Genomic DNA, 17,301 nt, shown 5'->3' with positions numbered 1-17,301 from the left:
TTGGGAAATGTGGAATTTGACTCCGAAGAACAACAGAAATGTTTCCAAACAAAATGCTCTGCCCTGGTGCTATTCCTTTTGAGAGCCCTTGGATGTTTCTTACAGTCTTACTGTTTGAATAAGGAACTTGTCCAGCTCATTTGCAAATATGTCTTGTGCTGCAAATAGAGCTGTAGGAACAGCTGAATTTTCAGTTTTGTTGGTGAACAAAAAAAAAAATCAGAGAAAAATATATTAGCTCAGCCTGAACAGAGCTGCATTTTTCCCCAAATTGCTTTTCGGAATAACAATGACAAAGAAGATGAACTAGACCCAGAAGCTTAATTTATTTGGGAACCATTCATTCTTCTTTTTCTCAAAATAAATAAATAAATATATAAATAAAAAAGGGAAGTTTCAAAAGAAAAAAAATGGTGATTCTAAAAGATCAGGTTGAAAGGCTTCTTTCAAAAATGTCAAAACAAAAAACTTCAGTACCTTTGGTGGAAGGGTAATCTCGGAGGGGGGAATTTTTCATTAAACTCAACCCAAAAAGGGTGGATAATTTCCTTCTCCTATGAGCTGCCCCCAAAAATCGTTTTCCACTGAGGACAAATGCCCAATTTCCCAGCTAAATCTCCTCTGCAGCACTACGCTGGAGCAAGGGATAAATCTGTACAGAGTAGAAAGCCTTTCATGGAAAGACATGGAGAGCCAGGGACAAAAGTGCAAGAACAAGGGACAGAAGAACTTCTAGCAGCAAATGAGTTTCCTTCTAATTCAGATATTATTGAGTTTAAAGCCACAGCGAATGTAGTTTGATCAGGGTTCAGGGGAAAGTAATAAATGTGGAGGGTTATTTCCCACTCTGCTTCTAAGTTTCTGATAAGAAATGTTCACATGCTCCCCCCAGAGGAATTAAAATGTAAGAAGCCCAAATCTGGCAGAGTTTAGTTCCACTCTGTTGTGCATGGGAAAAAAAATGAGACAATTGAGCTCAGGCCATATCGAGCAATTTATTAGGTGCTGCAAAATTAATAAGAAGCTACATGTGCTACATGTGTTTTCTAATATGATCACATTTCCTGTGGCTGCAATCACAAGCTGACTGTACTGTGCTACTTCTTCTGGCTCACATTAAATATTAAATAGTCATGGAAATACCAACTTTGCAGGGAAAAGACAGGGTTCTTCACCATGAAATAAATCTTAAAGCAGAAGTGTCTCACTGGACTCCAAGAAACCTTATGAAATAAGGTTCTCCAGAAGTATCTTTGTTAGCCTGCTCATGTTGTTCACTCAAACATGCTGAAGGAAGAACCTGATGTCCTCACTTGCTCATCCCTCAGGTCCCCCAGATGTTCATGGTTTCACAGGAGCCGCCTGACAAAGATTTAGTCTGAAAAGAAGGCGCTGAGATTTCCTAAGTCCCGGATATCATTAGATATCTATCTAAGCTGAGGGCAGTATTTCAAAGCTGAAAGACAGTGATAATCTTTCCACAGCCTTGTCTTGCTGACACAGGGGCTACTTGGGAGCAATCGCCTAAAAGTTGGTGTTGATGTTAAGGGCTCTCAGATAAGGTTATTACGGGATACATGGAAGGAAAAGTCTTGGTCCGACCACCTCCTCTGTCCAGGAGAAGGTAAAACACATCCATCCTCGTGGCCTGAGAAGTGACTACACAGAAGCTCTGCCCAACATCCCTCTCCTGCCAGCCTTGATGGCCCTTGGGGCTACTGTTTCCCCTTTCAGGCTTGAGCCAACAAGCAGGATCCCTGGTAATTAATGGCTGCGTGGTGCTGGCTGCCAGGAGAAGCCCAGGACAACCTCCATATCCCTTGCTGAGCCTTGACAAGGTTAAAGAAAGAGAGAAAAAAATCAAACCGCAACAACACCATCAAACTGCAAACAAAAGTTGTAACGGAGTGTAACGGAGGGGCCAGTCCAGGTAACGACGGTAAGATCATATCTTGTTTTCTTTTCTTTTCATCCTATGCAGGAGAGGATACCAGTTCACATCTCATTCTACCAAAGCTCATGCCCACAGCATCCAGGCAGAGGAGCACCCCCAGAGCAGCAGTGCTCCTTCCTCACCCCTGAGAAATGCACACAAAATGGCCAGCAAGAGTCATCCAGCCTCTGCCATTCTCTGGGTATTGGGATGGGGCTGACACTCCTCCAGCACTGGGGCCAGTCCAAAACTGTATCACCCTGAATGCTTGCAGGGCAGGGCAGGGGGAACACGCTGAAACGGGAGCAGGGGACTGGAATCGCATCTGCTGGTGGGGCCAGGAACTCCCTTCCCCTCCCATAGCAGTCTAGCTCTCCTGTGGAGGGCGTTGGGAAAGGATGTGACCTTTTGTAGAGCACATCCGAGCTGGGGAGCTTTATTATTCCATAACAGCTACAGCCTGAGGGCAGATTAAGTCGTCCCAGAGACAAAGCTGATCTCTGCGGTCTTCCTGCCAATGCTTTGTCAGGGCAGGGGTGGATTTAATGAGGTGGTTATCCCAATCTGACAAATAGCAGTGAAATCAAAGGGCCCAAATCATGTTTGAACGCATCTGCATCAACCAAGCAAGGACTCATGTATTCCCAAGGTGGGATAGCTCCTCAGAATGGTTCTCCAAAGAGCAGTCTTGGAGCTTAGAGCTGGCACAGAGGCATTGGGCAGCTTTAAATAGGAGCCATGGAGATGTTGTAGCACATGAATCCAGCTCTGCAGAGACACAGGGGAGACACAAACGCAGCTTGGTGCCTGGCAAGATGCAAGTAACTGAGGTGGCCATAGTCAGATGGTTTCCTGAATGTATGACCTAAACAAACACAAACTCTTGAGCTTGTCTCCTTGTTCATCATGCCGTCATGCACCGTTTCTTGGGATCACCTTCATCTTGCAGGGACAGGCAGCCGCAGTTCCCAGCAGGATTTCTACCACTGGCACAGTCGAAGCACCGCCCTCGCAAAGCCGGTGACACTGAAGCAGTTCTGTCTGCTTTTGCCTTCTTCCACAAACAGCAGGTGAGCTGAGGACTCGGTTCCTGCATGACACAAACCTCCCTTGGCCCTTTGCTCATCACTAAATCAAATCAGGGAGGAAAAAAGCTCAGCTTGGCTGTGGAGAGCTCGTGGTGCTCACCGTTCTAGGCCCGCCGATTAACATAAACAGTTACCTTGACATTTTCCTAATTATGGAGAAGAGTTTCCTAAAGGGGACTCAAGTCCCCCCTTTCCCATCTGAACTGATGGGAAAAATAATAACTTACATTGTTCCAGTGTTCTTCAGCTTGTAAGATCCAACAGCACACTATAAATATAATTTATGGGTGAGGATTACACTGCTGACCACTGAAACACAACAACTTTGCAAGTGAGCAGGAGCAGAGTACGGAAAAAGCACACTGTGAGTTTTGTCAGGTTTTGTGTCCAAAGTCTGAGGGAAGAAGAATGCAGCTGGCTGAAGGGGAATTCGAGCGGGTTGGGGCCCAGAGTCTCCCATGACAAACGCAGAGCTTTGGTGAACGCTGCTGGTTAGGACCAGCATTTTGCCTCTCTTTGGCAAGCCATCACCTATTCCAAAATGATCCAAGTACCGTCCTTTGGAAATTTCTCTTTAAATTCACCCTGGAGCTTAGCAGCACCATGGTGAGGAATACTGCCACTCAGAAATGGCTTTGTGCAGCGACTGGCTCTCTGATAGTTCAGCAAAGAGATCTTCTCCATGTGCTTGCACCCAGGCCATTCAAGAGAAACCCGAGCCGGGCCAGGAGAGCCCCAGCCTGCCCAGGGCACAGCCACGCGGGAGCCAGGCGCAAGCTGCAAACAAACAAAGCCTGGGGAGGAATCTCAGCCCGGCTTTTTGGGGTGGGTTTTATATGACTCGGGTTACACAGACCAGAGCTGCAGATGTCACCATTTATCACTTCATCTCCAAGGGGATAAATATTGCCCGAGCAGGTCCCAGCACCCGGAATATGGTTGTGCCAACGCTGCAAGCAGGACGCGCTCCAGCAACCTCCCTGGTACAGCCGCGTGCACGGATTTGGCTGTGTGTCCTCACCCCCGCCCTCAGCCCACCCAGCCTCAGTGCTCCCCTTCTGTCCCTGGTGCTTTCACTGCTTGGGGACACGGAGAGTGCCTTGCCAGGGGTGTCTCTGCAGGAAAGGACTGCAGGGCAGGCAGGAGCCCAGCATCCAGCTGTCACCCCCTTGCCCGACACCTCTCCCCATCTGGATGCTGACTGTCCCCTCGCACGGGCAGGCAGTGACAGGACCTTGCTGCATCCAGGCCATCTCCCACAGCTCTCTGCCCTTCCCCAGTCCCAGGCCGGGGCATTGCACTGCAGATAGCCTGTGTTTTTCAGGAATGAAGCATAAACATCTCTCCAAAGCACATTAGTGACTGTTTATTTGCCTTGTGCTGTTGCCTCCTTTCTTGGTCATAGTTGCAAGATGGGATTTTTCTGTTTTAAACTTCAATGGAAAAGCAAATTAATACCTTCCTCCAGACACTGTCTGCTAGCCAGCAAGAGCAGCTGTCACCCACAAAGGGTGGCTTGTGACCCTGATAATGTTGGGAACAGGTCCACGGGCTTTCAGAGCTCATCACGCAGGGGTCAAGCAGGAGGGGCTGCTGCTGCTTCTCAGCCCAGCACTCCCTGTAGGGATGGTGTGTCGATTAAAACTCATCTCTATCTTTGAAAAATCATTCTGCTCTTTCCCCATCACTGAACGGCCTTGGCTCTTTGCTCTGTATCTGTTTATTTATTTCTGCATCACCTGGCCATGCGTTCTGGCTGCGGATGTATCCCTGGGTCTGTCAGGCTGAGATGGGAGCTTGGGCCCCTCTTTTGTTTCAGAGCACCCATTTAGATGGAGATGCAGAACAGGCTGTGCTCCTCAGCCTGCCTTCTCCAGGACACCCTCCCGGGCAGGTTGAATACCAGCCACAGACAGGTATGGCTGTAAGCAGCTCAGCACCACCACGACACCAGGCAAAGCAAAGCAGCACAGCAAAGCATGAGCCCCTTGCTGTGCTGTTTGCTGAGCTGAAGATGCTGAGAAGCCACTGTGACATCTCTTTGAAGGTGTCCTCAGGGAGGGCACGTTCAAGAGCTTTACAAAGCTCTCCCAAAGAGGCAGGAGACAGCTCAACACCAAGACCTGGCTCAGGGAGGCTCTCTGTGAAGTCACCATGACCCCTAGAGGGGAGAGGCTCAGTTTTCCTGGGGCTGCTGCACAGTTGCTTTGCCTGCCTGTGCTCTTGCAAATGCTGCTCTTCCTCCTTCCCATGACAGTTTCCCTCTCCTACCAGGCCTGGATCTGGCCATGCTGGGACAAGCTTCCTCCGAACCCTGTGAGGTGTTTTCCTGGCATCTGTAGATCTCACTGAAGCTCCCAGACTTTCCTCTCCTGCAACCAAAAGTGGTGTGTATTTTGTTTTTCCAAGTGTGAGTCAGTATTTGGTTTGCAATTGTTTTTCTAGTTAGAAGAAAGTCTATGTTATGTGGTCCAAATGTGGCTTGCCTAGAATTTGCCCTGTATACAAAATGAATTTCATGGGAACACTCTCTCTGCTCCATTTTTCATTTTCTTTGCCTGTTTTTCACTTTGCCCTCATTTCCATGTATATTCCCTAGATATTTTTTTTTTCATCTCCCTTCTTCTGCTGACTTCTTATTGTTCAATTGTGATTTTCCCCTGCTTTGTTCCCTCTTTTCCTGTCCTGTGTGGCATGGTGAGCCTGAACCACCAGGGCTTACACCTCACAGCCTTGAAGGTCAATGCGTGGCAAGCAAGCCCTGGCAATTTTCTGGGAGCCAACGACTCACGGGAGGTTCGGAGCCTTAACAGTTCCTTCAGTTCACCAGGTCTGAAAGGCAGTTCAGGATGGTGAAGGATCTCATGCCAATGGCCAAAGTGTACAGCAGGTGACAGCCATGGAGGATGGGATGTGGATGCAGCAGGGCTGGGCACCGTCACACAGGTAGGAGAAGCATGTCTGTGTTTTGCCCTCCAGCTTTCAGAGCCTCACTGCATGGCCTGACTCTGCACAGCCCCGAGGCTGTGTGTTCACCCAGGACTGGGCAGGAGTCACATTTGGTGGCAGCTTGGATGGGATTCATGGCGCACGTCCCCAGTATGACCAGTCTGGAGTGCATCCCCAGCGTGACAGCTCAGTGCATCTCCAGCATGGCTGCACGCCCAGGAGTGCCATCTGCTGGCACTGGCTCTGGTGCTGTCCCCTAGCAGGCACACGGTCCCACTTCTTGCAGCTGGGACACTCTCCAGATGATTCTACTCCTCTTCCTGAGATGTTTGCCTTGGGGCCACCTCCTCCAGCTGCTTTCCTTCTGCAGAGTTCTGCATCGCTGGGTTTCACGGCCCATTCCTGCCAGATGACATGATTTAATGTCTTTTCTTCTGTCATCATTGCACCTTCCCTCCCCTGCATCTCCATTCCTGGCTCATGCAGGAGGACAAATCCTTCCTGGATGCTCTCCTAGCTGGGAGCCAAAGTGTGAGAGGGAAGGCAGAGTCCTGACCTGGGTCAGAGGTTCCCTGGCTGGGCCAGCAGCAGCTATTTGCTCTTTTGCTCTTGCATCTGGGATCCTGGTACATGCAAAGTGGAAAAACACCGGATCAGGAGCAGACATCCAATCTGTCTGCAGGAGGCAAAGGATTCCTCACTGTCTCCCTAGCATGTGATCATCCCGTTACCCAGCGCCGTGTAATGCAGGAAGCTAACCAGCCTTCTCAGCATCATTTTTGAGCCCGTAGGTTTCATTTACTCTGGCCCCTTTTCAGTGCTCTGGGCTGGGGAAAGCACTGCCTCAGCTCTTTGTGTGCACAGCTCCAGCACACTGCTTGCTCCCCATCGTTGCATCTGGGTCATCAGCTTGATTTGTTCAGTTTCCTTCAGATGTTGTTTTTCTCACAGCTAGAAGGGGAAGAAAGTGGGCAGAAAGCTCTTTATTCTGCTGGGTCAAGCAAAAAACAAACATAGAAGGTCTGTCTTGGGCTGTGGGTCTGGAGATTTGAGACACAACAACAAAGTGTTTAAGGTGATAGAAGGGAGGAGCTACTGTGAGGATTGCCCAGATCTGTGGGTGCTGCTTGCCTGATGGAGAAAGCAGGTGGGGGCTGGTTGCTGTGGAATTACAATCCTAAGGGGTAGGAAGAAAGACAGAATACCCAGCATGTGCTGGGGCTCAAATATGGTCACTCCTGTTCTTTCCTAAACAGGGCTACATGTCCGTCTCCCACCAAAAGTGGTGGATGGGGACAGAGCAGCATCCTACCTGTAGTCTTTTCTATGCTCCTCATAGAGCCTCCATGCAAGATTTTGATTCTGCAATTGTAAGAGCTTTGTCTCTGTGATGCCCTAAAAAAGCCACAACTCCGGTTTGAAGAGGGGTGAGCTCAGTGTGGGCTCCCCTGATCACTCTGCCTCTGCAGCAGGTACAAGGAGACATTCAGCCTCCTCCCCCCCTTCCCCTGTTTGCAGGATAATAACTTCGGTGATTAACAATACTCCCAGGACATGTTCCTTCTGAGCAGTGAGAACTTGCAGCATCAGTGCCTGTAGTCGAAAACTCTAGGTACCCAACTGGAATAATCTGGAGATTAACACTGGAGATAGGAAAATTAGCTGCCAGGCCTGGGTCCAGAAGGACATCTGAGAAATCAGGCAATTATATTCCAAAGGCATATCTTTTTGTGTTCTCACAGCTACAAATATAGCACAGAACAGGCTCTTCTCTGGCAGCGCTTGTCTATTTTGCTCATCAGAATAGTAGCTGACTGGAGGATAAAGATCTTTGCTATCAATCCTTTCAGCTAAGAAATGAAGCTTGAATGAACCTTTTATAGACAAACAACTGGAGGAGGGTGAAGTGAAACCACGAGCTGTTCTGTGACATCTCCAGCACTTCAGCAGTTCCCTTATTCTTTACAAGCTTTCACAGCCCTTTAGTGCTTTTTCAAGGTTGACTCCATTTACTGTCTATTCTCTGAACTTCCCCACACCTGAAAAATTGCTCCAGAGCCAGAAGAGTGCTCCAAAATTCAGGTACATCCCACAGAGACCCTGGGGATGCTAACAGGTCAGAGCCATATACCATATACCAAGTACACCATAAAGATCCTCAAGGCTGTTGTATTTATACAACAAGCTCTTTACAGTCATTGATCTGGCATTTTCCTGTCCCTAAACTGTGCTTTGCTCTTAAGCTACCACAGCACCCAACCACAGGCATGTTACTTAAAAATCTCCATCAGTCTGGAGGCTGCTCAGAAAAGCCTCCGGTTTGAGAGGGCTTTATGCTTTGCATGTTACAGATAAACAGAGTAGAGATACTTAGTTCCAAGGATGCTTTTAGACATTTTATACAGTGGCACATTTCAAACGTGTAAGCAGTCACTGCTTTCACTGCACCCTGAAGGATGTCACCACTGATAACACACGGATGGCTGATGGACGCCTGGCCTTTCAGTTCGTGCTGGTGAGGAGCTCCTGGTAGAACTGGCATTTTCTTGGTGTGCTGCTGCCTCCTAGGCCAAGAAGCTAACCAGGAAGATAAACTGTTTGTCAAACAGCAAAGATCTAGTTAACACTGATCAGAGGGAGGCTGACTGCCAGAGCTCCTCATGGATACACAGCAAAAGTCCCGGGTGAGGAAGGACCTGAAGTTGTCTTCCTCATGTGTTTGTGACTGGGGGATTTCAATACTTTCAAGATACTCACATGCCTGTCAAAATTGATAAGGTTTTCACAAGGCTATACCATCAATGTTTTAATATAATATGGAAGACAGCTGATTTTTAAGCCTTCTTGGCCTGTATGATCTCGTAACAGCGAGCTCCAAAGATGAACCGTGACTCACATAACAGGCCTATTATCAATTTAAACACATTGCCATTTGATTCTGTTGATTGCCTTGCATTTATAGCAGATGTAAATTTGCTTGTTTCCCAGCATATTTCTGTTGTATTCCTCCTTAGCTCATTGTTTCCCTAGCAGCAAGGCCTACCAGTGCACGCAGGGCCCAGACCAACAGGTCCCATCTTAGCTTCTTTTCACCAGGAGGCCTCTGGCCATTTTCAGGTGTTTCATTCCCTCCCAGCGTGTGCCCTTCTGAGACAGGGTAATCACAGCACGAGGCTGGAGAGGTCAGAGCTCCACCAGGTTACACATCTGTGGCAGAGGATTTCCTACCCCAACCTTGAGGCCTCCTACCATTTTGTTTACTCTTCAGGCCAGTGCTGCGCAGGGAGCCTTGCTCTTTATTTAGCTGTGTGTATATGCCCAGATCCATTCCCTTTATGGGTACCGTTCATTTGGAGTTCAGCAATGCTCTCACTGTACGAGGTGTTCAATCCATTCCTTCCAATGTGACCTAGTATTTGGCATACGATATGACATGGTGCTGTTTGTTTGTTTGAGTGTCTGACATCCTTTAAAAATAAATCAATATCTTTCCTGGCCTAATTAAAATTACTTTTTGAAATGCAAAGGGTTTCTCTTTCTCCAGTATCTATACTTTTATCATTGTAGTCAAATAATTATAGTAGACTTGAGGAGCACAAATATCCTTTATATAAATTATGCTTGTTTTTGGTTCTTCTGCCATATCTATTTGGCGTTTACACAGTGCTTCCTAAAGCCAAAAAGCATTCATAGTTTTAATCCCCAGTTTCATCTCAGACAATTCCTAGACCCAAAGACAGGCATTTTGCCATGAAATAGTCTTCTGAGATAGTTTAGCGAGTCTTTCTTTGTCAGTGCTTCAGCTACTTTATTCTTTTTAGCTACAAAGAAAACTAACAATTTTTGGCCTTTAGCTTAAACTTTGATGTCTTTCCAAGTGTTCTTCAGCTGCTTTCTTTTAGGGACAGCTAAAAATTTCCCAGTGAAGATAGAAACTTTTTTTATCAGTGTCACATATGGGGTTTGCAATGAAGAATGTGCGGAGCTGATTTCTTTAGAAACCTTTTGTGGGCTCCAGTTATCTGCATACCTCAGCCAGAAAACTTCCTCTGCCTTGTAACCAGACCAGAAAGAAACCAAAATGGAAGCACTATGTGAAACTTCATGCCTTACACTGAAAACCAAATGATAACCGTGGTTCCTTCTCCCTTTAAAATGTGTAAAATTGTCAACCATTGTAACACCCCATGAGCATTTGTGTAAAGCCTCTCTGCTCCTGGGGGCAGTTCAGCCTGCCCGGTCTATGGGAGCTCTCACGTTGCTTGGAGTCCTTCCCCGAACCAACTCATAAACTGCTAATAGCACTTCTTTTTTGGTCACTCCAATTTTAGACAATTTCTTCGTGTTTATTGCTTGGAAAAAATATCTTGAAAGGTGCAAATTGGTGCCAAGTAAATAATCTCATTTCTGGATTATATTTGAGTTGCCAACACGATTTCCTTGCTGTGCTTAGGATGGATTTTCATGTTTTGACTGATACTTATTTGAGGGGCATAGATTCTTATGCCTTGCTAGTTTTCACTTTTTTTTTTTTTTCCTTTTTCTTTTCTCCCCACCCCTCCAACTCCCATTCCCCCATGAGACCAAACGTTATGAGGTACTGCAGTGCCTGCCACCACCCTGTCTTCTCCGCTTGGACTTCCAGGACCTTCTCCACTACCCTTTCATCTCTCTGACCTCTCCTTCTGAAGCCAGGACACGGTAATTTCTAGGGAACAACCCTTTCCACAAAGATGCTGAATTTTGTCACCTGCTGCACTAAACAGCCCAGCCACATCTCATTGTCTGGAACCAGTAAGACACCAAAGGGACTGACAAACATCTCATCTGTTATAGAAAGGTGAGGCTGACTTTACATTTACACTGAGAAAAGGCTTTGCTGGGTAGCTTTATCAGGCAGCTTGCCTCTCTCCAAGGGTCAGAGGTTCTTGGCACACCGCTGCATGGGCAGAGAGGCTCACATTTCCTGCTCCTGGAGCCCTCCTCGCATAGTAACCTTTTTCTTATTTACTCGTGTTTTCCCCTCTTGCTTGAGCCACCCTGGATACGTTCTGCTGCTTAGACCCATCCTGCTAATGTCTCTCACACACAAAGGACAACATCCAGCTGGGGCTCAGGCTGGGGTTTAGCTATTTCTTTCTCAAAGAGCCATTCAAAGCAGGCTGCGAGCCTGGATCTAGGTTTACAGTTTCCTAGCAGCCAGTATCTCAAGTGGCTGAAGGAAAATGCTCTGACATGGTATTTTTCACTTGCTTGTGTCAAAGCTACTTTAACAGCCTTGTTTTCCACCAGGCCTGCTTGGTTGCAGGGGCAGCCCAGGTAAGACGAGATGGTCTCCAGACCATGCTTGTAAAAGAGGCTCTGACATACAGCTCCCAAGGAGCTCGGCTCTGGCCCATGGTCCTAACTGCAGCTTGGCAATCACAAGTCAGCCCAAACAGTGGGAAAAGCAAATTCAGGCTGCAGCACAGGCTGTTCCTCTCCCAGGGCTGTCTCTGGTGGGCAGGTGCCCAGGAAATCCCACTGTACCTCAGCCCCAAGTCAGTGCAGAGGCACCCCCAAGGCTGTGGCCAGCCGCGGTGCGATGCGCTGCACTGGAGCAGGATATGCAGGGCTCAACCTGCTGCTGGATTTCCCAGAAAGAGGTCTTCTTCATGACAAAATGCTTCCACAGTGCTCCTTGTTGCCTCTGTGGCTGAGAAGAGTGACCACTGCATTAGAAAAATAACTTTGGCCACAAGGTGCTGGGTGAAGAAGGGCAAAGATGCTGCAAGTGTGTGAGGAATGTGCACACAGAGCTGGCTCCAGCCCGCAAAGGAAACTGCAGCTGCTGGGGAATGTGTGGGTGAGGGAGTCCAAGGGTTCTCCAAAATGCCAAGCTATGGTCTGTCCTTCCCAGGGTCACAGAAAACCCTCCTGCTTTACCAACAGGGAAAGGAAGGCTGAGTTTTGAAGTACAAGAGACTCCTTTGGCCAGGCAATATGTGAATATGGATAGACCTCAGTGCAAGCTGCATGGGGCAATATAATCTGGTCATCCTGACTGCAGCCTTCTCCATGGCATGATTCTCCCATGGAGAAAGTCCCAGTACTGAAACCTAGTGACTGGGACTCTTTTCTGGCTAATCACGCACCCATTTAGGTAAGACTCTGTGCACTGCTGTGCCTCAGTTTCCTTGATGGCAACATGAGAGCAAAATCAGCTTGTCTCAGTAGATGGAAAGGTATAGGTCATCACTGTTTGCACTGCGCAGATGGGAAGGAGCCATAAACCAGCAAGGAATTACAACTGACTTTATCTTGGTTTTGATACACACCCAGCCTGCCCTTTCCCCTTCTTAGCACCTACCAATTTGCACTCCTTTGCTGCTCTTTGAACTCAGGCTCAGCACCACATTTGAGCCTCACTGGAGCTGTTAAGAAACCTGAAGCTCCAAGGCCCCTCAAGTCACTTGGGAAGGTGCCAGGTCCTCCACCCAGCACCTCCTTATCTCGGCCCCACACCGCAGCGAGCTGTCCCGCTGCAGCAGGGAGCTGTCACTGCACACCTTCGCAGGCACAGCCTGGCTAGGACCAATGCCATCATCCTGCCACATGCTCCAACAACCCTCTGATGCTCACTGTGCCTCCTCCTGCCAGCTCTGGTAATAATTACAGTGCTTTATCAGTTTCCTCGGTCTATCGGTGCATTCCCAGGTTCAGCCTGGTTTGGAAAGAGGTAGTTTTTCTATAAGGGCAGAGTCCTAGCAGAATCATTGACTTTGCTGTAGCTCAATTTTTCAGTACCTTTGCTTCTTGCCCGAGCTGGCAGCTCCCTGCCCTCACACCCACCTGCAGGAGCTCTGCTCTGTCTGTTCCAGGAGTGTTATGACAGTGAAACAGCCCAAGAGCATGAATCGTTGGAGCAACATTCTTCAAAGAATTGTTCTGCTCTCCCCTTCCCTTCCTCTTCTTTTCCTCTTTCATCTGGTACTCTCTCCGTTCCCTTCCCCATGCTTTTTCCCTCACTCTGCACACTGAAAAACAAAAAACACTAAATCTGAGCATCAGTACCCCAAAGGTTCCTGTAATTCTGCAAGCCCTTGCTATTGTATTTATGCACTGTGCACATGGCCACAGCAAGCTTGCAGGCTGCTCACCCAGACAGATAAGTGCTGCAGTTATACCAGCCACAAATAGAGTTTAAGAGTAGGTATGTCAACCAGAATTATAATCCTCAACAACACAGAAGGTCCAAAATGTCTCTGAATCTGCACAAACAATACGTGTATTACAGTGACGATACACATCAGCAGAGAACTGCAGCTGATAGCATCCCACAGTAGCTGCAGTTTTACCTCTGGTGTGCTGATGAAGCAGTCCCTTGTGGTTCTTCAGAGGAGTGGACCTCCTTCAAAAGTAATTGGGGACAAAGTAATTGGGTTCAGGCTTTAATCCAGGCTGGCTTTGACAGCACTTTGTCCTCTTCAAAATGCCACCGTCCCCAGCAGCTGGCTGGCTGTGCTGCCAGTGGCACACGGGTGTCACGATGCAGGGCTAGTGTAAACCAGCCTGGGAGATGCTGGACTCCCTGCCAGAGAGGATGGGGTGCTCATCTGCTCCTTTTGAGGCCCAAGCAGGGCAGTGACAGCACACAGGCAACAGCCAGCATTAAACGACAGCAGCTGCAGGAGCACAGCCGTTCCCAGCCACGGTTTGTAGACGAGACAGCGTACAGCTAAGTGGTGAGAAGCTTCCTTGCTACAAAGGTAGCAGGAATAATCAGAGTGCTTTGAGAGGCACTGCAGAGATTTAAAGACAGCTTACCTGCCTGGGATTTCCTTGCTATTCGGGGATTATAGCCTCACTTATAGCATTAGAGAAGTTGCATCAAGATCTCAGCTTTCTTGGAGGAAAAAAAGGTTCTAGGCATTTGCAGAGCTTAAAAATTCAAAGCAAGTAAATGTTAAAGATCAGACGTGAAGGGAGACCCTGATGCCTCTGAAAAATCCTTTCTTGCAAGGAGGAAGGAAGGAGAGAACAGGAACAGACTTGCAAGTCTGAATACATAGGGTTAGTGATATGGAAAAACAGTCCAAGGAGAGATGCTTCTCTGCCATCCCACACTTGTCTGAGAGCTTTTACACCCACTTGTCAGTCTTTGTTTCCCCAGTTCTCATCCTTTCCTTTCCCACACTTGTCTGTCTTGGCCTCCTTTCCCCAGCTCAGTTCCTCCTGACTAGATCCAAGTGCTCTGAGCACCCCGCTTTTGTCTCTGCAAAGGAGTGTACAGAGCACATTACACAGCTGGCTTTGTGTGGTATGGGTTCAGCAGCAGGGCAAAAGAGGCAACGTGACAACAGAGGCTGAATGTCAGCAGAGGAAATCACCACGGACCATTCTTTATCAAGAATGCTAAAAATAAAAGCACCCATTTTTGAGTTCTGGGAACCCAGACAGTAGCTATGCTTCCTTCCTGTAGGTGCTATTAACCAGCCCTGCGCAAATCTTCCCAGCACTGCAAATTCAGAGACTTAAACCCTTGGGGCCATATCTTCAGTGGTGTAAAGCATTACACTGCTGCTGCCTCAGGTTTGCTGCTGCTGCTTTACTCCTGCTGAAGACTGGCTACTTTCAAATCTTCACAGTTATTTAGCTGGAGATTTGGGTCTTCATTTTCCCATTGCCAGATGCCTTCCATGTCCTGTAAATATGCAAAGGGTTGCTCTGAACCCTGATTGTGGGGACACAAGAAGCAGCCTGGTGCTGGTACCAGCCAGATCAGCCTCACCTGTATGCTTGCCAAGTGGAAGCTGTTTGTGGGACCACAGGGCTTTGACATCTTCACTTTGGGCCATGCAAGCCCACGTGCCAGGCCTGGTGATCACAGACCACAGGCCTCTGCCAGGTCTCTAAATCCCAATGGGTGATATCCACATTAGGGCTGCTTCTGTTCTTTGGTGTCTGGCAGCATCTTGCAGAGCTGTGATTCCTGTGTTTGTCCTGCTGCTGGAACTCAGCTCAGTTCCAGCCCTGCTGGGCCACCCCTGGCTCTTTGCAGACCCCATGTCCTCCCTGTCTGTTCCACCTCACCGCCCTCCTCTTGGTATTCATCATTCACAGCAATTTGGGGAGCCGCTGGGCTCTGGCATTCTCATCTAAAATAGCCGATGAATTAAACCAGCACCACAGGACTTTATTGAGTTTTCGATGTTCTGGAAATGAGGGCACAGCAAGGAAACAGCCCAGGTTAATAATGCTCAGCACTGGCTGAATGCCTCCCATCCCAGGAGCTCAGATGGCTCTGGACAGCGACGGAAGGCACACCCAGCCTCCTAAGAGCCAGCACAGCAGCTCCCATCTCCTAACAAGTTAGACCAGGCTTGCCCAAGCTTACAGGGCTCCTGAAGTGCTACAGGACACTAGGACCATTCACCATTTCCCCCACATCACAGACCTCTGCTCTGTCACGGATATTTCTGGCTGGTGTTTGAGGAGCAAAGGGACAGCACAGAACAGAGCACAGTGAAGCATTGCATCCAACTCAGGCATGGCAGAAACCTTTTTGTGGGGCTGATGAATTGACCAAGACAGTCTGTGTAAAGCCTTAACCCGTCTCATTCCTTGTTCAGCTGTGCTGTGCAGTTGTTTTGGGGTACCCTGCCTCCATGTCAGACGAGACATCTCCCCTGCACCAGCTCTAGCTTCCATCCTACCCAGGGAGCACGCCAAGCACCTCTAATTTTTGGACTGAGCACCTTCCACTGCTCTTTTCCACCCATTAATCTGAACCAGGCAATCTAATTCTCGCACTGGCTGATTTCTTAGGAAGCTACAGATGGCAGCGGCAGGAAAGCAGAATGTCACAGCCAGCAGCTCCAGTTTTCTGGAGCCCCATGAAATCAGCCCCACACAGCTCTGCACTGCACTGCCAGCTGAGAACAGGTTTGGGCAAAGCCCTTGTTTCGTGGCTTTTAAATAATGCCAGAGACTCTGCAACCTGCTGAGAAGAGGTGGCTTCCTTCTGAGCCCATCACTTCAGACTAATCCAGTCCCTTTCAGCTGCCCGTGATTTTTGCCACCATAGGAGCTGAGGAGCCGGCAGTGACTTCAGTGGAAATTCAGCCTTCTGCAAACCACCTCATGCATCTCTCCCTGCTGTGTCACAGAAGCCCATTTCTTACACTGATCTTATCTTGATTTACCATAGTCCAGGTGCATCTTTGTATTCATGTAATGGAGCCTAAAAATTGCAGAGCACCATGTTTTATCCCACCAAAGCTGCTGACAGCTCCTCTGACTTCTGCTTTGAACTGGAACTGCCATATTTGGCCCAAAGAGACATGACACTGACACTCACTGCTCGGCCATCAGCTGAGTTGTCATCACCATGCTGCCTTTTGCTCTGCAGAATTAATTCCCACTTAAGCCTTGTGGCATTTATTTGTTTTCCTGTATTCTTTGCCCATGAATGCATGCACTAGTGCGGCAAGATCAGCCTGTGGATGTCACTCAGTGCCTTGTACTGGTGCAGGACTGGGGACAGTCCCCTACAATCTGTCCCAGCCTTCCTGCTCCACTTGAGTTTTCCAGCCTTATCCCACCAGGGGAAGAGCTGATCCGATTATGTCCAGGCCATTCTTCTGTCTCTGGCTCTTGCTGAGCAAAGGAGCAAACTGGCTGATTTCAGCTGAGCAGACCAGCTTGGCGGCAGCTGCTGTCCATGCTGGAAAGTGCCAAGCTTTCTTATTCTGCTTTGTGTGTGAGCGGCTCTTCTGCACATCCCTCCAGGACCTCAGTCCATGCTGCACCCTGGGTTCAGGCTCTCGGGGCTGGGATCTGGCTGGGATCAGGAAGGAAGATCCTGATGATCGGCTCTGCACGTAGTGAAAAGCTGCTGCTGTTAAAAAGCTCAGCCGCTCACTGAAAGGTTCAACAGACATGAAGCAAGCCCTAGGCTGTCATTGCACAGTGCTAAATAGTTGTAAATGTCCCCTTCTAGCAGCAGGGTTGAATTCTTGAAAGCTCAGGACCTTTTTTACAATGGGAAAGCTATTTGCTGCTCAGCTCTGGGATGGCTTCTCGGAGTTTAATACTGCCAGACCAGCACAGAAGAGAGAGAAATTGCACAGCCAGCTCCTGTCCAGGATGGTCCATCAAGAGGAAACACTTCCACATATCCCAGCTTAGAAATTGTCATTTAGAACCTCCAGGTTTTGGGTCTCAGGGTGATGTGTTTGACCACCTTATGCTTTATCTTCAGCAAATCCATCTTTATTCCACCTCCTCCTTCTTTTCAAGCCTTTAATCACAACATTTCAGAAGAATTTTGTTGTGAATACATACAGCCAT

This window comes from Anser cygnoides, chromosome 14 (genome assembly GCF_040182565.1).
Source record: "Anser cygnoides isolate HZ-2024a breed goose chromosome 14, Taihu_goose_T2T_genome, whole genome shotgun sequence".
Taxonomy (NCBI): Eukaryota; Metazoa; Chordata; class Aves; order Anseriformes; family Anatidae; genus Anser; species Anser cygnoides.
Note: the sequence above shows the minus strand (reverse complement) of the source record.